At 41.7% G+C, this 25,611-nt stretch overlaps 2 protein-coding genes across 3 annotated transcripts in view; one reads left to right on the top strand and one right to left on the bottom strand.

The window, feature by feature from the left end:
- LOC128252207 (amyloid-beta precursor protein-like) overlaps positions 1–25,611 on the bottom strand; it is a 109,281-nt gene that overhangs the window by 1,909 nt on the left and 81,761 nt on the right. The gene's annotated exons all lie outside the window — the stretch shown is intronic.
- LOC128252203 (putative uncharacterized protein DDB_G0277255) overlaps positions 201–25,611 on the top strand; it is a 66,824-nt gene continuing 41,413 nt past the window's right edge. The window contains exons 1-2 of one of the 2 annotated variants that reach the window (XM_052979741.1): positions 201–1,554; positions 20,080–20,143. The gene's annotated coding sequence lies outside the window, so the exon portion shown is untranslated. The remainder of the gene's footprint in view (positions 1,555–20,079; positions 20,144–25,611) is intronic. The other variant, XM_052979743.1, reaches the window with a different exon arrangement.

Genomic DNA, 25,611 nt, shown 5'->3' with positions numbered 1-25,611 from the left:
GAGAGGTTGTTGCCTGTTTTTGCCGAGAGATTTTAACGTTTTGCAACGCTGCTGCCGCTGCTGATTCTCCTGCTTAAGTTGCTGCTGCACCGGCAACTGCAATGTGTTGCTGTTGTCGCTGCTGCTGCTGCTGCTGCTGCGTCGCTGCTGCGACTGCTGCTGCAGTCGGCCTGCGAGCCGATTGCAATTTTCATCCTCTTGCAGTTTCTGTGCGACTTTCTTGCGGGACTGTTTGAGCTGGTTGCGACTGCGCGCTAAAAACGTTCGCCAAAAACGTTCGCAATTGCTGACTGTGTGTGTTGATTTTCTCGATTTGCTGGCGAATCGCGTGCGCGTTTTTTCGTTGTCGCGTGCGCGCGTTTCCAGGGCGTTTTGCGTGCGATTTTCGTCGCTATTCGTGGCCTGGCCAATGAACTGCGCGGATATTGAAATGGAAATGCTTTTTTCGGTTGGGGGGCGAATGAAAACGAAAATCCCGCCTGCAGCTGGCACTCAAACTTAATCTGTTACTGTGCGGCTACCTACAAAAAATAGTGCTCGTAAAAAGTCTGGCCAACAGTAAAAAGCCATTCAGTGCGGCCATAAAACCAAATCAAAACATATGTGCCCTAAGCCAAGACAAGACTAGCATACATATAAATTAATATTAACAAAAGACCAAACTCGTTTCGATCGGCGACAAAAAACATACGAGCGTCTAAATAAAAAAGGCAAATTAAATTAAATTCATTTTTAATTACTCGCTGGCCAAAAGATCACATAAAGAGCGTGCAATAAAATATTTGTATCAGTAAATTAATTATATTGTATATAGAAAAACATGTTGCAATAAAGCGGTCTTTTAATGACACACAAATAAAGAAACAGAGGCTCTAACTTGGTCCCCGACTCAGATTCAGTTCAATCTTCGCGTCGGGCTGAAAAACAAAAGACTTAAGCAACGAACGTGCTGCCATTTTGTGGTGTCATTTGTTTGCCGCAGATAACGGCGCTTCGGGCGCCTCCGAATTGCCTAGTGATAGCAGCCGTAACAAACTAATTGACAACTCAAATCCTGCCGGACCGCAACTAAAAAACAGCAAAGTAAAAAACAAAAAAAAAAGTATAAAAAAAAAAAAACAAAAAAGAAACAATTGTTAAACAACGTTTCGCCTGCCACTCGGACTGTCGGTTTGTCGGCTTGTCGGCTTGTGGACCTGGTCGGCAGCCTCACTTCAATCAAATCACTGTGCTGCCCCAACGACAATTGCCAAGTGTGCCGCTTAATGTCTTCAAATGCATTTCACCAACACAGCCTGGCCGCTGCTGCTGCACAACAACGAAAAAAGAAGCTGAAATAAATTTACATAAATATTTCACTTGCCAGTTTTTGCTGCCAACCACATCCGCGTTTCATAGATTGAGCCTGGCCAAGTATCCGAGTATTCGAGTAGCCTGAGTGTGTTTGTGTGGTATCGCGTGTGTATTTGTTGCCTTACTTCGGCGCAATCCTAAGGAGATTCTGGGGGAGATTCCGAGCACAGAGCTGTCAAAAGCGTATTTGCCCTGCCGCAGGTGAGTTGAAGTGGAAGTGGAAGTGGATGTGGAAGTTGAAGTTGAACCGGAGTCGCAGCGTTTGCCTCGGTTTTACGCGCTTGTAATTGCATTTTATGTGCAACTGCCGCCCATCTAGCGCTAGCGTTTGGCTCCTGGCCAACACAGATTTATCAATTAGCAGAGGCAGCGATTTCAAATACAATTAACTGACAAGTCAGCTGCCGCTTTTGTTGTTTGGCCATAAAACCGTTAGTTAAAACATTTTTAACAACAATTAATTGCTATGGTTTAGAGTGAGAAACACACACACCAGCGCACACACACACTGTGTGTAACTGCGCGAGAGAAAACATCAGCATGGCTTTAAAAATAATTTATCTCTAGTCTGACTTATGCTAAAAACAAAGTCCAGCAATAGCAACAGCAATAACAATAATCAGTGTGAGCCTTAATTACAAGTTCACTTGGAGCAATTTAAATAAAAACACTTCAACACTTTAACAATTGACGCGTCCACATTGTCGGTGGTGGGATTGTTGAGAGTCTTGTGATGCAATTTATTGGAAAAGCTATATTTTTTTTTTTCCTCCCGTTCAATTAAGAGGAAATACAGCTGTAAGCAAACGGAGTTTTTCTGTTTGTTTCATTTTATATAGATAATTACAATTGCATGAGGCATAAGCGTTGCTTTTGGAGAGGAACTGGGGTTGTTGGTCATTGCTGATGTTTGGCAAATAATGGGGCTTTTAATGATTTATCAAACAGAGGTATATGTCTCGCTTTGACTAAACGATGCTTAATGTTAGTAATTACTGGCATTCATTTGATCTTTTATGCCACCATAAAAAATGATTTTAAAAATTTTAAGTGCGCTAACGAAGTAAGAAATTTCAACATGTTTTCACTTAAACAGCTTGTCCAATATAATATTATTCTTTTTTGTTAAACATTTTTTGATATTACTAAAACAGCTGGGTGTAATGAGCTTGTTGCAAAATAAAGAAAGATAAGTAAATATATTATGTTATATTTTACTTGGAGTAGAGTATTCGTATTTATGCTATCTAAAACCAATCAGATCGCGAATTAAAAAGCCTAATCAGCTTTAAGGAAATCGCAATTCAAGAGCAAAAAAGAGGCAGGAATAATGGTTATAAATAAATATGCAAAGAATTATTTAATTCTCGATTCTCACAATTGCGAAACGCAAGTCACGAGATCCCCAGCCAGCGGGGCGTGTGCTTTTAAGGGGTGGGGGGTAAGGAATTAGCTAAAATTTATGGCCTGCAATGATGACGACAACAACAACAGCAAAAACAGCAACAACAGCTGCATCTCAGATACAAAAAAGCAAAAAAAAGGGAAAAAAACCAGCTACGATAACAACAATTGTTTAATTGCCGAGCTCTGACAAAGAAATCGCCAAGTGGCTGGGACAAAACGCGACAAATGAGTGCAAGAAATGCTGGCCAGAGTCGCAGCCTCAACGATTCTTGGTAGTCTGCGACTGCGAGTTGTTTATTGTGGACTCGGATGAGTCAACAAGAAATTTTCTTAATAGCTGTTGTTACCGTTGCAGCTTTTTCCTCCTTTTTTTAATTAATGCTTTTTTCTGCCGCCACTGCTATAATTTATGAACGTTTTTTGCGAGCTAGCAGCTGCTGCTACTGTTGCTGCTGCTGCTGGCTGCAATTAATGTGACTGATTCAAAGCGTTGGTAGCGCGTTGCATTTGATTTGCTTGGCCAGTAATTGTGCTCATTATGCCGGGCCATTGTTGTTGCTGTTGCGGTTTTTTTTGCCCGACGTACGCGTCATTACACATGTTGTCTAGACCGAATGTCTGTCGGTCTGTTCGTCTGTCTGTCTGTCTGTCTGTTTGACTGTCGTTTAGTCAGTGAAGCTGTCAATCTAGTTGGCTACCGATTAGCCACCACTTGCTGCCCTTTGTCCACACGATTGATTGCCATCGATGACGCACTTGGTTGACATTTGATTGCTGCTGCGCTGTGATGTCATCACATTAAATGTCACGCATCCCAACGAATTGAGTGCTATCGTTCTAGCTGCAGCAAGTTCGTTGCCTCAGTCTTTTGTTTCGCCACTCCCTCGCATTTCTGGCTTACACTGCCATCGATTACCGCAACCCAAAAAGCAACCGTAATGAGGCATGCGCAAATATTTCGCCTATTACTCAACCCCAAAACCAGCCAAGCAAACCAAACAGCTCCAACAATGGTCGAAAATCGATGACTATAAGACGTTAGCAGGCGCCAACTTATGCATGCATACGTTTTCAAGTTTCCCCCATGCCAGTCAGTCAGTCAGTCAGGCAGTCATTTCGATGTGAAGAGTTTTCACTAGTTTCAAGCCGCCGCCGAAACAAAACACGCGAATCGAACAGCAACGGCAGCATTAGTGTTAGCGTTAGCGGCAACAACATCAACAGTGATAGACAGTGCTGCATAAATAAAAGTAAATTTAATGACAAGCAAAATATTTCTTGTCATGCCTATCAGATTACAAGATTTCTATATGAACCCGCTGACGATTCACCGCCGCATCGCAGCGCCTATACAAATTATATACGTGTTTGTCCGTGTCGTTAGAGCATGATTACTGGCTCTCCAGAAGAGACAAACCGTGCGGTTACATGTGGCCCAGTACATGACAAAGCCGTTAGTGTCATTTGAATGCGAATGTTGCAAATGTTGCGGGTACGAGTGCCTGGCAGCGCCAGGTGATGATGCTGTCAAGGAAGGTGTCCCCACTTCCATAAATCGCCATCAAAAACGGCTTTGAAAGAGCCGACCTGGCCAGAAGATGGCCGATATGTAAAATAGTTGGTGGTAGGATAATCCACAGCATTCCCCATCGAAAACTGACCCAGTTTACACTGGCTAACCTTCACAAGTTCAACTTGAATAGTAGGAAGCAAAGCGCTTCCATCGGACGTTCCCGTCTATTTCGGTTAATTGTCTTCGAACGGAGACCTCCGCAGGGTGAGAAAATTCAGTTTTGGCCATTACAAGCCCAATTGCCAAACGAAAATCAATTTCACACATTACAACAGAAACAAATCGAATCGGAATGGAATAAAGGCCACGAAAATTCGAACTTCAAACCAGACACAAAGACGCATGAAATTGCTAATTGTGCGAATGAAGGGCCCAGCCTATTTCCACAAAAAAAAATATTTAGAGATATATACTTAGGCGTATAGGCAGAAAAACGCCGTGGGCTGCCACTATTAAAATCGTAGCGAATTCCCAGACCACAAAGAAAATTTAATTACGCCGCATGTGGCAGGGCAACCCTTTGAAATCGGTTTTTGACTGTAATCAAGTGAGAAATTTCCAAAAGCCCTAATGAATATTTTATTAATCGAGCAGAAAACTGGGCGTGATCGTTTTACTTTGGTTAAAGTCTACGGAAAAATCGAATTTACTTAAATCTAAAGCACTAATGATGTCTTCGAAAGGAGGTCATCAGAAATTCAGTATTGGCAAGTGTTTTGTCACTCTGCCCGAACAATGGGGAAAACTGACAGCGCTAATTAATTGCAATTAAAAATGCGTTTTTTTTTTCCGACATCCTCTAATTGGCAGCCGCGAACTCGACCAACGAATTTCGATGGCTTCCCAAATCGACTTTTTTCAGCTTTATCAGCGCAAAGCCATCGAGCAGGCGAGCGGCACATTCTATGTTTATTTAAATGGATAATTTGCTTAATTAATTTTCGAGTTGAAACGCTTCGCATTCATCATTTTAATTAACCACATGTTTAGGGTTCGAGCCTCTTCGTTTATAAATAATTTATAAATATTGATTTGACAAAGATGTGCGGCAATAAAAGTTTGTGAGCTATTAATTAAGAAAAACGCAGTCGACGCTCAATGTCCAATATCGAACACTCAATATCGAATGTCCGATGCGAGGAAGCTTGCCTCGCATTAATCTTCTCGACAGCTTTTGGCCAAAATTCCGCAGCAGGCGAAAGCCATTAATATCACCCTAATGGGCTTGCAACTAAAAACGCAATAAAAATAAGAAAAATGATGCAATTATTGCTTTGTTTTTCTGTTTATTAGGTCTTACAAGCAGCACCACACAAAAGACCACAAAAGATCTCGAGTCGAAATTAGTTTTCCTTATGTTTTTGCCAGTCCATTTCATTTGATTTATTTTCTACTGCATCCATCGCTGCTGCGATTTGCATATTTCTCGTAGGTGGTTCAATGAACTTGCTGTGGGGCCGCGGGGGAGAAGCGTGCCCGGTGGGGGCGTCGTCAGATGAGGTGGCTTCGATGGAGCTAGTGGTGCTGGTGGTGCCGGTGGTGCTGCGACGGCGACACTTCCAGCGCTTTCGTCTTGATTTGGTTCGCCTACGCGTTAATTTGAGAAATTTGCAACCATTTGCATGAAATCAGAAACGAAACGAAACCGAAACAATGCCAAAAGCAAACAAAGGCGAAATGGCCAAGCAACTAGAAAATACCCTATTAAATAGACAAATATTATTGGAGTGAAGCGTTTTATAATGTGATTATATTTCCAAATTAGCGTTAATAACTTCAAAAAGAATCAACAAAAATGAAAAAATTGTTGTACAGCAAACCTTTGTATTTATTAATTTCTTATTCTCCTTGTACTAGTTTAACTTTATTACGAATGCATTACATTTAGTATTTGATCTGTTAAATATATTTTTATGGCACTGGTTTTTGTGAAACTTTTTTATACTCAATCAAAATCAGGTTTAATATCAAAACTAGATAATTTTTAATGGTTTTTTTATGTAAATATATATTGCAGTATTTTTTTAATCATCATTTAAGGTAGGTTGTTCTTTAATATTTTTAGCTAATAGCTTTTCGGCTTAATGTTTCTTAAGTATTTTTATTAGGTGCCTGTTTTTTTTGCCCCGCTTAATGTACTATGCACAAAGCCTTAGAAAAGGTAATTATTGGGGAATATTCAAAAGAATAGCAAGAAACTTACTGATTAATCTCACTGTATTCGAATTTCGTAAACAATGCTATTATTTCTGTTGCATGTTTGTTGCCAGCAGCTTCACAATAAATACCCTCTTCAAAATTCCTAACCCAGGCCATAAATATCCAGGGTAGCAAACGGATTGCACAATCGAGAAGTTGCTGGATGGGACATTAAATAAATAACGCATTTGCCGAGCCATTGATAATGTCAATTTGGGCAGTCGGCAGGCAGACAACAATTGCAAACATTTTGCCAGCCCGACAATTTCTATTAAAGCATTTTCCACTCGCCTAACGAGTTGGGACAGTCTGGGGACTTCCCTGGCCTGGCACTGCTGGCTTTAGTTTTAAGGTTTTAATTGCAATTGAGTTTCGACATGAACTGCGTGCATTTGCGCAATGATTTTCCCGATAGTCAGCAAAACATCCATGGGAAGCTACTGCCAGTAGCCAAAAACCAACTGCAACTGCAGCTGTGAGGGTTTCTTGGCTAATTGATAATTTCATTAATTTATGCACTTGATGCCAACAAACTTTGGCCACTGATTGAGATATTGGCAAGCGGGAAATGCTCTGACAGCAATTTGCCTCCGTTTAGCATTGCTCGCTAATGACCGACTTGGCTCTGCCCCGAACCCATTATTAGCCAGACTGAGAGTCAGCGTCAGATACAGAGCCAACTCATATTCATTTATCAGGCAGCAACCTTCGCGGTAACCCCATAAATCCATTATTGCCCGCAATCGCCTTAGTTCTTGTTACGCACTTGCTTGTGTGTAATCTAGAATGCTAATTAAGCTGCCGGCATTTGTTTAGCATACCCATACCTTGTGGCCCGCGTTTGTGTTTTGCACGCACTTTACATACGCAGGAGGTTGACTCGGTCTTGCATTAATTAATAAACGTCGTGATGTCGCTTTTGAAGTGTCTGTCATTATGAGATCAATTAATAGGAACAAAATTCTAGATCAAGGCGAAAATCGACAAAAATGTCGCACAAACACACACGAGACAAGCGCGTGCGTGTTGTTAGTTTTTAGTTGTTTGTTGCTTGTTATTGATCGACAGACACACCGTAGATATGGGCCCGGGATTTTTGAATCCGATTTCGCGGATCTATCGCCGCAGACAGCACGATGTTAACGAGAATTATTGCATCACCGCAGCAGCCGACAGCTGCAATAACGAAGGCAAATTGAATGGCCACACATCAATCATCCTTCGCAACGTTGCTATGTATTTAAGTAGCAACTTAAACTTTATGCTAGAATGTAAAACCCACGAAAATCGCAATTTCAATCGACTTTCACCAAAAAACACATATATATCTGAATAGATTTTAGTACACTAATAATAATTTTTTATTGACCATGGTTTTACTTTGGCTTTTCCTTGTTATATTTTCATTCGTCCTAAATTTTTTAATGCCTCGCAGCGCTTGTTTTTCATAATTATAATCGCCTCACAAAATCTTGCCTTTTTTCCCAGTGCACTGGAAATTTATTTTCAATTTAAAATAAACGCATTTTTTCACCGCCTTATATTGCTGTGGCTGCCGCCGCTGTTGTGGCTGTTATAATTAATGTTGCTGATACGCGAAATGTTGTTGGCCGGGCTGTTTGTTTTGCTGTTTGTGGATATTGCTTTCAATCGATGTTACAAAGTTGCTCGATTTCGGCGTTGGCCGGCACTTGTAGTTGCTGGCGGTTTTATGTTACACACAAATATTTGCTATTCGCTATTAAAAACGGAGCAGCAGCTACACAAATTTGCCTTGCAAATCGAATTTTATATGCTATATGTACTACTACATTTGAACTTGATTTTGACTAGACTGCGGCGGCGGCATGACAAAAGTCACGGGCCATGGCCTGCACAGCGAGGGGGCGGCGAGAGGGGTCAAGTACAACCCGCTGACCAAATGCAGCTGCGCCTGTGCGTGAGAACTAGCTGGGGAAAACAACAACAACAACAAAGGCTGCCTTATATATATCAAGATAGGCGATTTTTGCATTAGAGACTTCGCGCTGTTTGTGTGTGTGTGCGTTTTGTGTACTTGAAAATTGACGCCGCACGGCTAGCACGCATTTGTTTGTTGTTGTCCGGGCCCGGCTGGTTAATAAATTTCGCGATACTTATCAATTAGCATACGAATTACATGCCTTGCAATCATAAATAATGCGTGTTTCAAGCAGGAGGCGAAAATCAACTGGAAAACGCAAAAAGTACCCAGAAAAACCAACAGCAATTGATGCATAAATTTTGATTGCTGTAGCTTTTTTTCTATTTTCCTATCAATTTTGGGTGCATTTAAGATTCGTTGTAATTTATAAACATTTCTACACACTTTTGACTCGGAGGTGCGTGTTTGATTTGCCTCCGATTAGGAATGACAAATAAACAACAAATCATGCGGCACGAAACGAATGACTAAGGCAACGAACTTGATGGCATGATCAAGAAGTCCACAATTGCGGGCTGAAACACCCCTCCCCTGCTGCCCCATTACCGTAGTCTCATTGTTATGCTCGACACTTTTGCGCTATATTTACAAATTGGGCCAATAAAATGAACACCAAGACACCAGTGATCCGAGACCAGAAATGTAAGGCCATAAAATCGAGCTGATAGCGAGGGGAACAAAATCAACAGCCCACTGCTGATGAATTTTTATGCATGTTTATATGACGGTCATATAAAAGTCGCGTCTAGAAGTCAATGATTGTTTAATGAAAAAGCGGCTCAATCGTGTTCCCGGTCTGCTTCGGGCTCCAAGGCGGCGGGGGAGTCATTAAAATGCCCAGAAAATAAATCAAAAGCTAGCTCTCAGCCCCACCATTTGATTACGCCTGATCGGGCCAAGCGAACTTCGCCCGCTTCGTTAGCGCATCACCTGCTGGGCCAGGCAGCCAGAAGATGTCAATAATGCGCTAATCTCCAAAAATACAGAAATAAATTCAGGTCCGGAAAACAAAAAATAAGATCATACGAAGTATCCATACTCTTTAGTTTTAGGAAAGTTTGACACATTTACGAAAACTTTGTGGTGTTAATAAAATAAATAAATTGTAATATTATATAAAAATTTTAAAAATCCTTCCTTTGAAAGCCATTGTTCAATTTAGATCGAAAGAATGATTTTTTTGTTTAGATTCTAAGAATGTGATCATTAACTTCAAATTACAACAAATTAATTCCCAAACGCAAAATACTAAAAATTATTACTGTCCAAGTTGCACAAATTTAAACTCCAATGGAGTGCCAAAATTTGTTGTGTCATCTTTACCAAGAGTTTATATAGAGCATAATGGGGAAGAACATCTTTGTGGGTTACAGGCATCTGCACAGTGCCATGGTATAATTCACTCAGTTTGAGTGTAATGAAAATGTTTGCCATGGGATTACGATAGATAGATGGATGGTTGGATGGATAGCGATGTAGATGGAGATGGAGAGAGCGCTAAGCTGACACGGCGCTGGGCACGCGCTAAAACGTTTAGAAACCGAAAACTTTGATAAATCGATCGATCGAAGCCGGGTTCAATCAACGCGCCATCTCACTCTTTAAGCCCTCTATGCCACCGCCCCCGATATTTGAGTGCTTATTGAATATTTGTGGGCTAGAGTCATGCCTCATACTCGTACTCGTACTTGCTCGAATCGCGTATCTGCTGCTCCAGATCTGGATCTGAATCCGAATCTGAATCCGAATCTGGATCTGGCAATCGATTGCCGTGTTGTCAGCCGGGCGACACTCGGCTCCAATGATTTATGCGTATTTAGATACTTTTTGTTGTTGTTGGCAGGCATTTAACGCATGTAAGTGTGTGGGTGCCTTTGGCTGGGGCAATTACGCCCACAAACCGATTTTCGATTTCGATGATATTGGCAGCGCATTTGCGTCGGATTTCGTGCGGAAATTCCCACATTTTTGAGCCTGACTCAAAGAAATTCGCTGACTTTTATGACTTTTTCGCTGTGGCTTTTTGTGTTTTTAGCTTAAAGCGCTGCTAATTAAAAGTCAATAAAACAAAAAATAAAAAAACAGACACCCGAACTCAGCCATTTGCCGATTCATCCGGAGGCCTTAGAGCCATGACTAAGTGATAGCAACTGCTCCTAATTGGCCACATGCCATGTGCCACTGAACGAGAAGCTGCATCCAGGGTCTTTGGCTCATCCCAGGCCTTCGATTCTCCTCTTAATTTGCCAAATTGGCTGAACTCTACACTGGCAGAAATGGTGAAGATTGAATTCTAACCGATATGGGCCAAAAAGTAATAGTTGCTATGGATTTTAAGAATTTTCTTCAAGTACCAGCTTATCGCTACGATGCTGGTCTCGTGGCTTTTATGATTTTTAAAAATTTAAGTCACGCTTTTGGCAATTAAGTGCCCCAACACCGAGCGAGTGCAGGCAGTGTGGCCTCCGCGGACAGGTGCTGCTGCTCCTTTCGGTGGAAGGTGGCAGGTAGAAGGTGGTGCAGCCCAGAGGGGTGTTGGCTGCCTTCTTCGCCAGCAGACCCCCGCTGGATCTGTGTTTTCTCACCGCGATACGTCTGGGCGACATGAGTCGCATTTGCAATTATTTTGCGGCTCATTAAAGTTTTAAACACGTCGCTCACGTAGTGACGCGTCTGTCAGACGGCTGCCATGTAGTTTGGAGCACCAGCACCAGCACCCTCTGCCCGCTCCCACACCCAATGGCGGTGGTTCTCAGTTCCAGCTCCAGCTCCTCCAGCCTGCGAAAATGTCATTAAAATCTCTGGGGAGTTTTACGGTTTTGGCTGCTTTGATTTCGCTCTGGCTTTGGCTACTTTTTCTCAACGCTTTTCGCTTGCGAAATCAAATAAAAGATTTCTTTTTTATCGCTCAAGAGCTGTTTGCTGAGCGTTGTTGCTCGTTCGGCTCATGTCTGGTTTTTTTTATTTTATGATTATTATATTTTTTTCCCCCTTTTTTTTTGTTTTGAAAATTGCCGTCGCCCCAACAAAAGACTTAGGCAACGAACCTGGGGCAATGCGGTGTTTTTCTCATTTGTGTTGCATTTCAGCGCGGGTAATAAATGATTTATTTTGGCTGGTGTTTGCCGGCAATGTCCATTGCAATTAGCTGCAGTTTAATTGAAAGCCGAGCAATCGCCCAAAAATGCTGTGTCCGTTGTTTACTCTTCCCCTATCTTTGCGGCCGATCAGCCAAGGCTGCGGTGTCAGGCTGCATTAATGTGTCGGCCTGGTTGCCTGGTTGCCTGCTTTTCTGTTTCAAGTACGTTTCCTTCGTTGACGTCGGGCAAATTCCATTTCATGGCCATTTGCATGGAAATCGCCTCGTCGTCTTCCGTTGTCAATAACGATTTCCATCATCATCATCATCAGCTGCTGCTGCTGCATCATCCTGCCCCCGGATTGGATTCGGGATCGTGTGTCCACCACTGAAAGTGGAATGCGAACCAGTTTGTGGCAGCTAAGATCGGATCGCACCCCCTCCCTCTCCAACTTTTTGGACTCACAACTCTGGCGTGCAGTTTTCGCCAACTAATGAAATACATATATGCAAAAAATCAAACTAAAGACTTTGCCCCGTTATCAGCCGCCTGTCTTTCTCGGAGTTTCCCCTTTCCGCCCCTTCACTTTCCCCTCGCCACATTGCTTTGTTTATTTGCGGGCATCGCATCAACGGAACGGTTTTCGGGGCTTTTGCCCCCTAAAACCTATGCATAATTTATGAGACACAGCCCGTGGTTGCATCGCTTTATTATGCTAATGTCGCCGGTGGTAATTTGTTCATTCCGTTTCTGGCCAGCTAGGCTTAGTGTCATAATTAAGCGGCTAATTGATTTGTTGCAGGCGTTTGTTATTATTCCGTTTTATGAATTGATCGGTGATTAGTGATTAGCCAAGGCTCGCCAAGGTGCCAACAGCTTCATCAATCAATTAGCCACGCCGAGATGTATTTCTCCGATTGCGTGGTCCCAGACTGAGACTGAAACAAAAAAGTGGAAAAAGAAAAACGCCCCGTCCAGACTAAACTGCGAATGCAATCGCAATCGCAATGAATTTGGCAATAGCTGGACACCCAAAAGAAACAGCAACGGAAATGCCATAAACCATATAAAAGAGAGCAATGATTAGAGTCCGCAAGCTGCGACTCTGACTGCGACAGCGACATGAAGTCGCGAAGTCTTGAAGTCTTGACCACGTCGTCGTGTCTGGCCCGACTTGGCTATAAGTTGTGGCACTGAGTTGTTGGTTGTTGGCCAGAGTGTGTGCCCCCGCGAGAGGTCGTCCAGGTAGAGATCCGGCTCGGGTTTTGGCCCAGACTCCGCGACTGCGACTGCAACTGCAACGGCGACTGCTAGTTTGCTTGTTACAAATATTTTAAAGCGCTTAATAATATGCAGTTTATTATTGTTATTGGCATCGTAGCGGCACATAAAACATGCAATTGGCATTATTAACGCCATCGGCTGGGGTCGTTTGACTTTTCGAGGGAGTCAGTCCGTTTCGTTTTATTTTTGTTGGGCGTGTGTGGGAATGCTGCAACGCTGATTGATTATGCTCACTGGCAAACTAACGTTTTCATACGTTTTCGAACGTTTTTTAACGTTTTCTAGCCAACCCAACCCAAACACTGTTCACACCTGGCCAGGGCATTAATAAACATCGAAATTAACCGCACTCTAATTAACAGAAAAACATTTGAATATCGATATGGCGGTCTGGGGTCGCATTCGGCACGCAAGCGACATTGATTGAATCAAAGGAAACCAGCCGTTGGCTGGCTAATTAAAAGCAAGAGTGTTGCTAATAAATATTTTTATATAATGGCTTAATAAAGTGCGTGATTCGGCCGGGATCTGCTGTAGCGGAACGCGAGTTGAATAATAAAGCTCATGGCTCCCTGGTCTAAACACGATTATGAATGCGAATAGGATTCGAGATTGAGCTTGGGGTGCATTAGTCTAATGAGCGGCCCGAAAAGATTTGCGTGACTTGCCAAAAGTGTTTCTATTTTGCCGAACTGTTGGCTAATTCTTCAACTCCTTGAGCAGTGGGCGTTATGTAGTGAAAAATCGAGTGCATTTGGCTTCAGCCAACAAGATATAAAAACCAACTGTCAATAAATCATTGAAGTCAATATAAATACATGTTTTTATACGTTTCTTGTTCACTATCATTAAAACTTAAATAATGTTTATGGTTGAATATATAGTTACACCAGTTTATAGTTTAGTTAATTACAAAACGTTTCACCCTAAAAATGAGAGAGTTTAAGCCAATTTAATTTATTAACTTCTGGCCTATGGGAATTTCCTTATTTTGTTAAAACATTTTAATATGATTTTAATTATTTTTGTTGGTTTCAATCAAGCATTTTAACTAAACTTGTTTTAACTTGTTAAAGCAAAAATCCAGATTAGGCAATTAAAACATTCGGCACAATCAAATCATTCAATGAATTCAAATCTAAAACCTCTGCTGATCCCCGCCAATTTTAATTTCGGTCCTTATCTCGCTGTTCACCTCTTTTCGAGTGCATCTTGTGGTGTGAGAGATGCAATATATTTCTGCACTGCCAGCTGATGACTGATTTCGATTTCCTTATTGCCAAATTGCTGGCTTTCAAGTAAGCCGCCATTGCCGCCGACGCGTCGCTAACTGCGTGCAAATGCGGCGGCAACGCGGCGTATGCGCATTTTTAATTGCCACAACGTGTTGCAGCGAAGATTGGCAGCCTCGCTTGAATGTATTTCTTTTTGCTATTTTCTATACTTTTTTTTTCTGCTTTTTTGAGGCAATCTACCTCTCTGTCAAATCGCTTGCGGTGCGGCAAATTAAAATTGACATTTGAACAGCTCCAGCTCCGCCGCGTTAATTTCAAATGGCTCACCATTTGTGGCCAGGCCGGGCTGGCGTTTACTTTTTTATTTTCGCGCACTTTATGAATTATCAATATGGAGCCGCCGCCCCGCGGATGGCACAAAATGTGAACTGTTACTGGTCAGCTGCCGCTTTTGGGCTTTTTCGGCGGCTTTTCACAACGCAGGAAATAGTTTCCACCGCGGCCGCTCCATATAAGGTCTAAGTATTCGCCAAATCACACGCCACACAGTCCCCCAAAGACAATGCCGTCGTCCAGTTTTGGTGGAGAGCAATCTTTGGGGTATTCCGTGGTAGGGGAACCAGAGCCAGAGCTCTGGTCACGATTTTAACATTTTTGAGCATGCGCAGTGCGCACCCCAAAATTTTGCAGCGTTTGCCCATTAATTTTCATTGAAAACGTTTTCATATTTTGCCACAGTTTTCTCGTCGTTGCCCAGACTCGATTGCTGTGGTTGTTGTGGCCACATTTTGGTATAGCACAATATTTTCATTGTAGTGTTTTGGCATATATTTATGTGCCGTAAAAAATGCGATCAAGATAGCAGCCAGGACCAGGTCCAACCCATGGCCCAGACTGGCTTTTCCGAGTACTCGACCAAGTACTGCCCACATGTGCACTCATAAAAAACAAAATTAAGTTAAAAAAAGAAACTCCCAATGCATTTGCCTTTAAAAGTTGCAAGTTGTTGGGTCATTTTGTTTAATTCAATAATGAATAGATAAATATTTTGTTTTTGTTAAGTCTGAAAATAAAATATTTTCTTGGGCTTCTTGCTGTTTTTTTTTTTCAAGTGTAAGCTCTATAGTTCAACTTTGCACTTCAATTGCGGCCCGTAGTTTGGGGGCGCTGGTGCAAATTAATGGATTCATTCAGCATTTTGGCAGCTGCCGGTCCGCGGCGAAGTTCAATGTTTATGTTAACAACTTGGCACCTCGAAGAGGGCCGGCGGAGATTGGCGGAGGAGGGTGTTCCTCTTTTAATTGAATTCCTTGTTTAATTTATCAATTAGAGTGTGGCCTTTGTTAATTAAAGACTGGCTGGCTTAAATGCTGGTCAAATTAGCGGCCAACTAGCATGGCCATTTGGGACGCAGTCAGGAAACAAAGAAACCACAAATTGACCGGGCTGGTATTGTCTGTGTTTTTCGTTTTTCGAGTTTTATTCTCCTATTTTCGGGGTGTGGACCAGGGCGAGTCCCCTGGCTCTGCCAAGAAACAAATGCTAATTATATGGCTACCGAGTACGTTTCCCTCCGTACGAAGCTCCTATTGATTCTCGACGCTGGGCAAGGTTATGATTTCGTATTCGCATTCGCGTTTGCATTCGCGTCTCCCTCTGTGCTCCTCCAGCGGCAGCCACGCCCATTTAATTGCTATCTAGCATTTAAGTTAACTAACTGTTCATAAATAGTTATGGCATACACGGTCAGGCGGGCTTTTGAGCTCAAAGCCCGGCTGCGCCCACAAAACGCGGCCAAAGCGCCGCTCAGTACCACAATTCTGCAGTCATTGCAGCGCTTTTTTCTTTAGGTCTTGCCATTGTTAGCGCAACAAATTTATTTTCCCACTCTCTGCTGAAGCTGTAGATTTACTGACGCTGCTGCTGCTGCGACAGCCGCAGCCATTGCCTAAACAAAAATTAGTTAATTTAGCGCATTTTGCTGGATTTTAGCACTGCTGCTGCCAATTTGATTTGCAGGCCAATTGCTGATTGCTTTATTAACCGTTAATTCGCAGTGCGAGCCATGTCCTTGGTACACAAGAAAATGGCTTCCGCAGTGCATGAACTAAAAAATTATTAATGGTTTCTAGAGTAAATATTGGGATTGGTAGAATTTAGTTTCAATATCTTTGGGTGCAGAAAAAATGGCGCACTTAATAAACTCCATTAGTTTAAAATCGACTTTTAGCTTATGGATTGGGCACAAATTGGTAAATCTTAGCTGAAGGAGTGTATGTGAAGCCCAAACTTAATATATCTAATCGAAAACTAGATTACGGTTTAAAATCTTAAAATTTATAGTTATTGTTTATACTAACAAAATTCCCAATTCCTCATAGACTTAAGAAGATGTACCGTTCCGGTTTCCATTGTCGTCTAAGTTTTCCCCTTAATTGAATTATGCGTCTGGGCTTTGAAATAAGTCTAGCAAGAGGTTTCCCACCTTCATAAATTTCCCGTATGCAAAGCGGAGCAAATGCAGCCAGATTTTTGGCTCCCAGGCATAAATCACTCGGCTCAAAGGAGACCCCACATACAATTGAACTCGAGGGGCGGTATTTCCATTCATGCGTGGATTGTTCAGATCTGCCCCAACATTTGAAGGTGTCGTTTATGCAAATACGCTACAGAAAACTAAAACCAAACACGCCCAACATGTCGCAGTGGATGTCAGAGGGCGTATATAGTGGGGCCTAATTGCCAGAGATCGGCTGGGATATGTTCCATTGTGAGGCTGAAATCGGGCTAAATGCAGGCTCGAGAACGAGTGAGTGTGTTTAAGTGGCGCATTTGCATAAATAAAGCCCCTTGAAGCCGATGCTGATGTGGATATCGATGCCGTGTGTCAATCAGCGGCGCATGCAAATCAATCAGCCGATGGACAAGTTATTCGTCATACACCTGACAGTTGTCCGCAATTTATGAGCCAGCAGCAGGCCACTTAACAAGCGAAAAAGCACAACACGATAACAATGGCCACAATAAACAAGAAATAAACGACCACAAAAAGTGCTTGGGCCGAGTTTGCATTGCTTTCGATGCGTCGTTAGGAGATGCGTTAATCACATTTATTTATATCTATTTATGGTCACTGAGTGCCCGGCTCTTCCAGCAGAAAAAGCGCCAACAAAAAGTGAATGGTTTTTATGCTGAACCATACATTAGCTGCCCCGACGACTGGTACCATCCCATACAATTATGACTTTACACTTTGTGCCACCTTTTGGGTGGTTTACGATCCGGCGGTCAGCGTTTTATGGCCCATCGTTTAGGCCCGGCTAATGTCTGTTAGCTTTGAAAAACTGTTGACACTTCACTGGTTACCGACAGCCCTCTCCCATAAGCCAAAATATCAATAAATGCTCGTAAAACGTAAGCCCCTCACAGAAGTTGCCAAAAAACGATCTGGGTCTGCTCATTTCCGCTTTTCTTGACCAAAGGAATCTAAGAGCTGGCATCGTGTTAATGCCGTGCCAAGATGGTCCACAAAAGGGACCGACTTAGGTATTGTCAGGGGATTAGGCATTAGTTGAGACCTGTTCTCGGCTTGTATATGGAGGATCTGCATACGATTATCATCTCGTGATTTGAGTGGGATTGCGGAGAAATCGTGAATGAAGTCGATCGCACAGAAGTCATGAATGAAATGCTGCTTTTGTCAACACATTAACTAGCCGCGGAACCCAAACAAAGATTCATTCACTAAACTATATAGATTTCTCTCTACTTTTAGTCACCAATATGGGTGAGAAATGTAAGCACTCTAGCAACTTTGTTGCGCTTTTTTCAAAGATAGGAACCCCACCCATTGGGAAACCCATAAGGAAAATGTAAAAACAAAAAACAAATAAACGCTCAACCATTTTGGCAATTTGGAGCAGAGCAAGCTGCAAGAAATGTTGAAATACTTAACAAAATCCACAAGTAACGACAACAATAAAAAATAAACGAACGTTTTTATAGCTTTTCAATTGATTTTAAAGTTTTTGGCGTGCAGAGCAATAAATAAAACTGCGTACGGCGCATTATACAATAATAAATCTCCGAGACCCAGTCCCAAAGTCGCTGTGTGTATGCGTGTGTGAGTGTGTGTGTGAGTAAGTGCACTTGTGCACAGGTATTCGCAGGTATTCACAGGTATTCGAAAAAAGTGGGCGTGCTGCGTGTTTCGATGTTGGCAGCGCACTTTGCGCATTAAAATGCCGCGCATGCGTGCCAAAGTGTTGCAACGTCAGTCACCCAAATGCCCCGCTCCCTTCGACAGGATGTGGTATACAGATGCAGATACAGATCGTGTTGAGCAATATCCCCAAACACTTTTGACTGACCTGCCCGCCAATCGAAAGCGAACCCCTCTCCGACCCGTAATTAATGCTGCACTTTTATTCATAATAAATTCACTTTAAATGCATGTTTTCTCGCGCATTAAAAGCGCATAAATTAAAAATCAACACCCAAATGCGTCAACAGGCGTATCGTGAGCTGCGTGTGGCGAAGTTTCGTGAGACGGGGGGATCTCTTGCAGACGTGGCCATGGCCATGGCTGCCTCATCACTCATACGCAATGAAGACATTTATATGGCAAAAGCCATTTAGCGCCAGCATCGTTGTCGTTGACGCTTCTATTTGGCGCCACCAGTGGCAGTTGGCCCGTTCAGGGGTGTGGCCAAGGGGGGGTTTTGTGATTGCAATTGGAAATATTGCAATGTTTTTTAGGAAAAAAGTGGTCATTTGAATTTCAGGTGCCAATCAAATGTTGCAGGCTTTCCCAACTTACTTAAAAAAGTGATTATCCAAAATTTAAATTTTAAAAGCCCTTAAAATGAAATTATGTTTTTAATTGCGATTTTTTAGCAGTGGCATGCAATTAATTATGTCTTTCACTATTTGTTATTGGATACCGCCTTTTGACAGTTATTAATCACATTCACTTCTTAATTTATAGAAAATAGTCTTTAATTTTCTATTTGTGGCATACTAGTACAACATCAAATTCACATAAAATACGATTAAAAAACCCAATTCAATTTAATAGGAAAATAGTTTAAAGCTAATGACAACCGTTTTCTTATGTTCAATTTATAACTCTCTTATAATTTTAAAAGTCATCATAATATTCGGGGATGCCCCCAGTAATATCTTGGGAAACAAGAGAAAATTGAAAGCCATGAATCAAAGATATGCTACTTTTTAAGGCTTATTTACTTGTTGAATGATAAACCTCAGATTACTGGTACTATATTTTAGCTGTGTTGCAATTCTAAGATCCACTGACTGTTCCCACGAGTCCCCCTCTCCGGCACGCCCCTGCTTTAGGCCTCCTCACGCACTGGCACTGGCCAGCTTCTTTTGGACATCCAGCCTGTGGCCAACTTGCTGCTTATCTGGGGGACTCGACCATTTTCTAGCCGCCACAACACACGCAATGGGCGTCGCAGGCACCTGTTGCAGCGGCAGCAATCGTCCGATGAAATCAGAGCAAGTATCTGTGAGTCTGTAGTGTGCAGCATGGAGCATGGAGCATGGAGCATTGAGTATGGAGTATACACTCAAACGACTTGTATCTATGCGATGACAGCGACTTGTGCGTTGGCTTCGCCTGTGGAACATGTTAATTCGAACGTTGCATAAAAGAGGGAAAACGGAGTAACGCTACATGGCAGACCGTTGGCTGGAAGCTGCTCCTTATTTTATGTAATTGCCAGCTAAACACTTTCGGCCGCAATGGCATCCACTGCCCCCCCTTTAAAAATGTGGATCGCTCGTCGTTTATGTCTAATTAAAATCGCTCTGCGTGCCGGGCGTGCCAAACGCTAAACTGAACTAAACTGGTGGTGTTTTTGTCATTGGAGCAGTGTGTACTTATATGTACTTATATGTTAAGTTTGCTGATTTGTATTAATTATAACGCTTTAATGTTGATTCGCTTGAAACTATTTGCAGTGCACTCCACACTCGCTGGCATTTCCTGCGCGCACATTCTTCCTGCTCCGCCGGGGCGGCCAAAGTAAGTCAATAAATCTATGCAAAACTTATTATAAATCATATGACAAACTGCGAGGGGGCATTTTAATTACCTGTTTTGCCACATTGAACCAGCTAGCTTAATAAGCCGCCTTAATTTGGCTTAATTTGCGGGCGGCTACAGGGTCGTATGAGTAACGTTTAATTGCAGGCCAAAACAAAGGCAGCAGCAGCAGCAGCACTCGCAAGAATTTCAGCTGGAATTGCTCATTACGAACGGGCCATTCCTCGGAAATAGCTCCAGTAGCAGGCCGCCATAATAACAATAACAATAATAATAATTAAAAACCGATTTTTTCTTCATTTTTCGCTTCGTTTGTTCGTTTGGCCTGGCCGTAAAAATAACAAGTAACTGGGCTATAAACACATGCCGCATTTGTGTGTACGAGCTTACTATATAAATTTGCTTAGTCAAGCGACCATAAACGGCGCCCGAAATACACAAAAAATATATTTAAACTGGGCGCAGCAGTTCGCCACAAACAGAAACAGAAAATTAAAAACATATAGATCTACAAATCAGATTGCAGCTAAATAATATTGCAATTAATAATTTAGCAATAAAATTTAGCACCCGGCTATGGAATTATAACAGCAACTATTAACAATTAAGCCTTGCCACTTAGGCAGATGCCAACAGAAAAAAAAAAACATAGAAAACAACAAAAAATCACTAGCAATGGCAAAAAATGTCTGTCCAAATTTTTTGCCAGCCGCATTAGCAACTGCAATTGTTGCTGCATTTTCTGCTGCCACTGGGGTTAGGCAACAATTAAGCAATTTTCATAATTACAAACAATGACCAATTTTTTGACACGCTTGCAAAGCGCGCAAAATTTTTTTGATTTTAACCAGCGGCAACCTGCAGCAGCAACCTGCAACAACAACGGCCAGCAGCAACATTGCCGCTGCAAGTGCAACTGCAACAGCAGCGGTGCAAAATGCTGATTTTTGCCTGGCCGCCGGTTTTAATCAGTTTTGGCGCAGAATATATGTAAACTTGGCTTGAATGGTTTTTGGTGTAAAACTGTACGCCTGAGGGAATTGAGTTTTACATATTCTACAATAACTTTTATTCTAATTTAATTAAATTATGTGAAGGACAAATTCTAAGACTAGAATTTTAACATTATTTTTTTTTTGTTTTGGAAAATCTATATTTTATATTTATTTATATTTTTTAAACGGAAAAGAACACTTGCAATTTAAGAATTTTGTAGAGAATAACTTGAAAATATTTTGAAAATATTTAAATAATACATTTTAAATATAAGAATTGAACAACAAAAATGTAAATTACACAATTTTGAAAGCGAGTAAAAACAAAAAAAAAAACCTAAAATAGAAATTATTTTGATTTGTTTTTTTAAATTTAAATAAATCTAACACTTAAAATAAGAGCCAACCAAAAACACAATTAGTTAGTTTATTTCTGATTTAGTTTATTTAACTTTTTAAAAATTTAAAACCGTTGTAAAAAGAATCAGTTTTTCGAGTGCATCAAAACAGAACCAAGATTTTCTGTTTTAAGTAGCCAAATCTGCCGAAAGCGCGCATGCTCACATGTTAAATGGCCCACTAACCATTCGAGGGGCTGAGAGCAGGAAGAGGTACTGCTTCAGCTTCCACCAGACACCAATCACGTGCCCAGCAAATGTGCGGCGGACAATTGACCAGCGGCTGCCACCGACGTGTTGTGCATTAGAGTTGCGATTGTAGAACTGCGAGGCGGGGAGGTAAACCGATTTATATAATCAGCAGCGACACAAAACGTGGCAACATACTGCAAATAATTCGCCGCTTTGGGCAATCTAAAACAATTTGCGTTTTGTGTATTGGACAGACGAAACAGAAAAACACCGAAAAGTACGAGAAACGATTGCAGATTGGAGTGTCTCAGCATTTTGCGTGCTGAGCGATTGGGCAACCGGCTGGCCAGTGGGTGCAGTGCAGCGGTTTTTGGCCAGACTGGGGGACATCTGAGCCACGTTGTCCCACCCGCAATTAATGCATAATAATTGCAAGCGAGAAGCGAGTCGAGTCAGCGAATCGAGGTGCCACAAAATATGCGGCAAGTGTTGCGAGTGCTGGCCAAGTCTCTAGGGTCTTCTGTGGCCACACGATATTAAACAATAATTGTAACTGTAAAGTGAGCTTAACGTGAGTGCATCAAAGCATAATCTCTCTTGCAACAGAGACACAGATACGGACACAAAGCTACAAATATATAGATATATAGATAGAGATACAGATACAGATACGGCCGCAGACGGATGGAAGTCAAAGCGCAGACTGTAAAACAAAGCGCAGAAAAAAATATTCATTGAAGAAAAAAGCCAGCCAACAGACAGACAGTCAAACAGAGAGACATACAGACAGACAGACAGACAGACCTAAGAGTCAAGAAACTTGGGTAGTACGTAAAACATACCGCCTTATAATTAGAGCAGAAATTCTGACGTTTCTATTTCAATTTTCCAACAAACGCCACGCAAAACTGCCACGCCAAGTGACGTTTTGATTGAGTGATTGGCAACAAGACGTGGTCTTCAGACCCACTACCAGTGCCAGTACTCTTCGGACCCGGTAGCCAACCAGGCAGCAAGTGTTTGCCCACTGCGGTCGCTCCATGCCGATGCCGATGCCGCTGCCGATGCCGATGGTTGCAAATATCTGCATACCAAGCTCTGGAATAACTGAATGAAAATCGTTGTGAAAGAAGGTCTCGAGTTACCCTCGACAACGATCCGCTGCAGGTTGCTGTCGCACTCCAAATCCGGCACGTAATTCAAGCTCAGGAGAAATTTTGCACTGCACATGACAACAATTCCAGGGCACTATGGGCAAAAAGACACCTTTTTTTTGGGGATGCATTAAAAATTGCAAAAAAAAATCACATCCTACAACATTTGTTTGTGAAATGCCCCAAAAGTAACACATTTTAGAAATCTACGAACCAGAGGCTAAAAAAATGTTAATTTGTTGGAAAATTATATGTTTTAAATATTTTGAAAATTGATTATTAATTGTTGGCTAATGATTTTTGTGATCGTTGAGAAATCAAAAAGTTATTCAAGATTATTTGTTTAATACAGGTGCCTTACATATATATATATATTTTTATGGCGTTACTCTAAAGTATTTGTTCTACATGAAGAAACTCTTAAACTGTGGCCAAAGAAAACAAAAACATCACCTTCTGCCCATAGTGCAGTGGATGAAAATATCCCTGGTCGTGTTTACATTGAAGCAGCATTTATAATTATCACAAGACAATTTAGCAGAAAAGCAAAAACGATGTTGAAGCTGCCACACCCACTTTATGCCATACGAGTTCCAAGTGGTAATTGCACCAATTTGAATACGTAATAAAATCGAATGAGCAGCAAATCGATTAGCGATCTAACGCGCCCATTGTGTGGTCGTATCGGATCTTTTTTTATTTTTTTTTTTGCCCCATGTGATCGGAGCATTATATAGCCAAAGCTATACTGGCGCACGAGCTAGACGCCGAGACGTTTGTCCGGCTGTCTGCCGATCGGGTCGGATTGGATCGGATCGATCGACTTGCGGATACTGCCACCGCTCAATGTGAAGGTCAGTAGGTGGCGGCCAGCAACTGCAAACAATCAATTAGACTGAATGCCTAAAACGGTAAAATCCATATGTGCACTGTGCACCAGATAGTACGGCTGGGTGCTGTGTGCTGGATAATGCCATGCAAACGGGCTGTCGATCAGGAATATATGGGTGCGCCCGGTCCAGTCAGGCCTCAAGATCAAGGTGAGACTGGACTGGGAACCGGGTGAGCAGGGGAAGTTCTTAGGTTTCACGCAATACCTTATAGATATTCCGGAAAAGATTTGCGGCTCGGTTCCAAATAGCTAAATTTATGTTGTTTACAAAAAAAACTACGATCCAATTCCGATTTAAAATAAATTTATTGACAATATTTAAATAAACTAATTTACAATTTCGAAAATTAACAAACTATTAGTTTGCTGTATAATCTACGTATAACAAGATAACTGATTGTCAAAAATGTCTAATAATAAGTAATAATTAAATTTATTATTAATAATTATTAACTATACATCTCAACGATATTATATGGCTAAATTTTGTATTTTTCTATTAGCAAAAGTTTAAGATTATAGCAAATATAATTAAAAATTTGTTTATATAATGCTTTCAGGTAATTTGTATACACTGAGAGGCTTTTCTGAAAAGCTCTTTGAATTATAACTTAAGTAAGAAATTAAAACGCAATCGAATCATCCAAAAATCTAAAACCCAATTTAAAGATATTTTTATTGAATTGAACACCATTAGCAGAAAAAGGTCGAGAAATTGTAATGGCAAGTTTTACCACATGTAGCCAATCAAATATTTTTTCTAAAAAACAGTAATGTCGTAAATTTTCCCCCAATGTAGCGATCGATGACCATTCGAAAGCAGCTTCGATGGCTGGATTAGTGTCGCCTTAGCTAATGGCTTGTGGGACAGTTATGTCGGCCAGATGCTAGTGCTCATTGTAATTGTTAATTGCTTTCTTTAGAGCCACGAGATCAAGTTCCGCCCACGCCCCCACAAAAACAGAAAAAAGTGGAGCTGCTCCAATTTGATTTGGACTGTTTTGACAGTCTGCAGTTATTGTTTGATGCGCTGTCCAAGTGATGAGTTCATTAAGTGTGCCATAATTGAGCCTTTAATGCTAGAGCTGGGGCCTCGTGAATGGGCGTGCGTTTTGACAGTCAGATTGACTGACTGCCCGAATAGTTTGTTGGCTGGTTGGTTGGTTGGTTGGTTAGTTGGTTGGCTGACTGACAGCCTGACACTGATGGGCCAAACAGTTGTGGTCCGTAGCTGTGCTTTTGGCCCAGTGAAATAGTGAAATTAATACAACGAAAGTAGGCAAGCGCGAACTGAGCCAACTGCTTTGATGGCCACCACTTCCTGCTTCGCACAGCTTCTTTTTATAAGTCCCGCTTAAGTGTATTGGGTTTAATGTGCACCCATTTTAATTAAAACAAGGGCTTGGTTATCTGGTTACCCGCCAAACTGGTAAGACCTCTGGGCCACGACGCTTCTTTCCAAAGCGCAGGGAAATTACTGATATTTGATGCCATCAGCACAAATTTAGGCATCTGCAATTGCTAAGCCCACGACTCTATCATATTGATTTCCATGTCCGCGCGTGGCAAATCAAATCGAATCGAACGGAATCGAACAGAATCGAATCGAATCGAATCGCAGTCAAGTCCGGACCCAAAGTCAGACCCAGAGACCAGATGAAATAGATCCGCTTTAATATCGGTAATTAGGACCACACCTATGCCATATTCAAAGTGATTTTTATTACAATCGCAAGCTCTGCAAGCGTTGTTTAGATTCTGACTTATTTTTATTTTTATGTTTATGGCAGCTGCCTTTTGGCCGAAACTCGATTAG

The sequence above is a fragment of the Drosophila gunungcola genome, chromosome 3R, assembly GCF_025200985.1.
Source record: "Drosophila gunungcola strain Sukarami chromosome 3R, Dgunungcola_SK_2, whole genome shotgun sequence".
Lineage (NCBI taxonomy): Eukaryota > Metazoa > Arthropoda > Insecta > Diptera > Drosophilidae > Drosophila > Drosophila gunungcola.
Note: the sequence above shows the minus strand (reverse complement) of the source record. Positions and strands in the feature narration are given on the sequence as shown.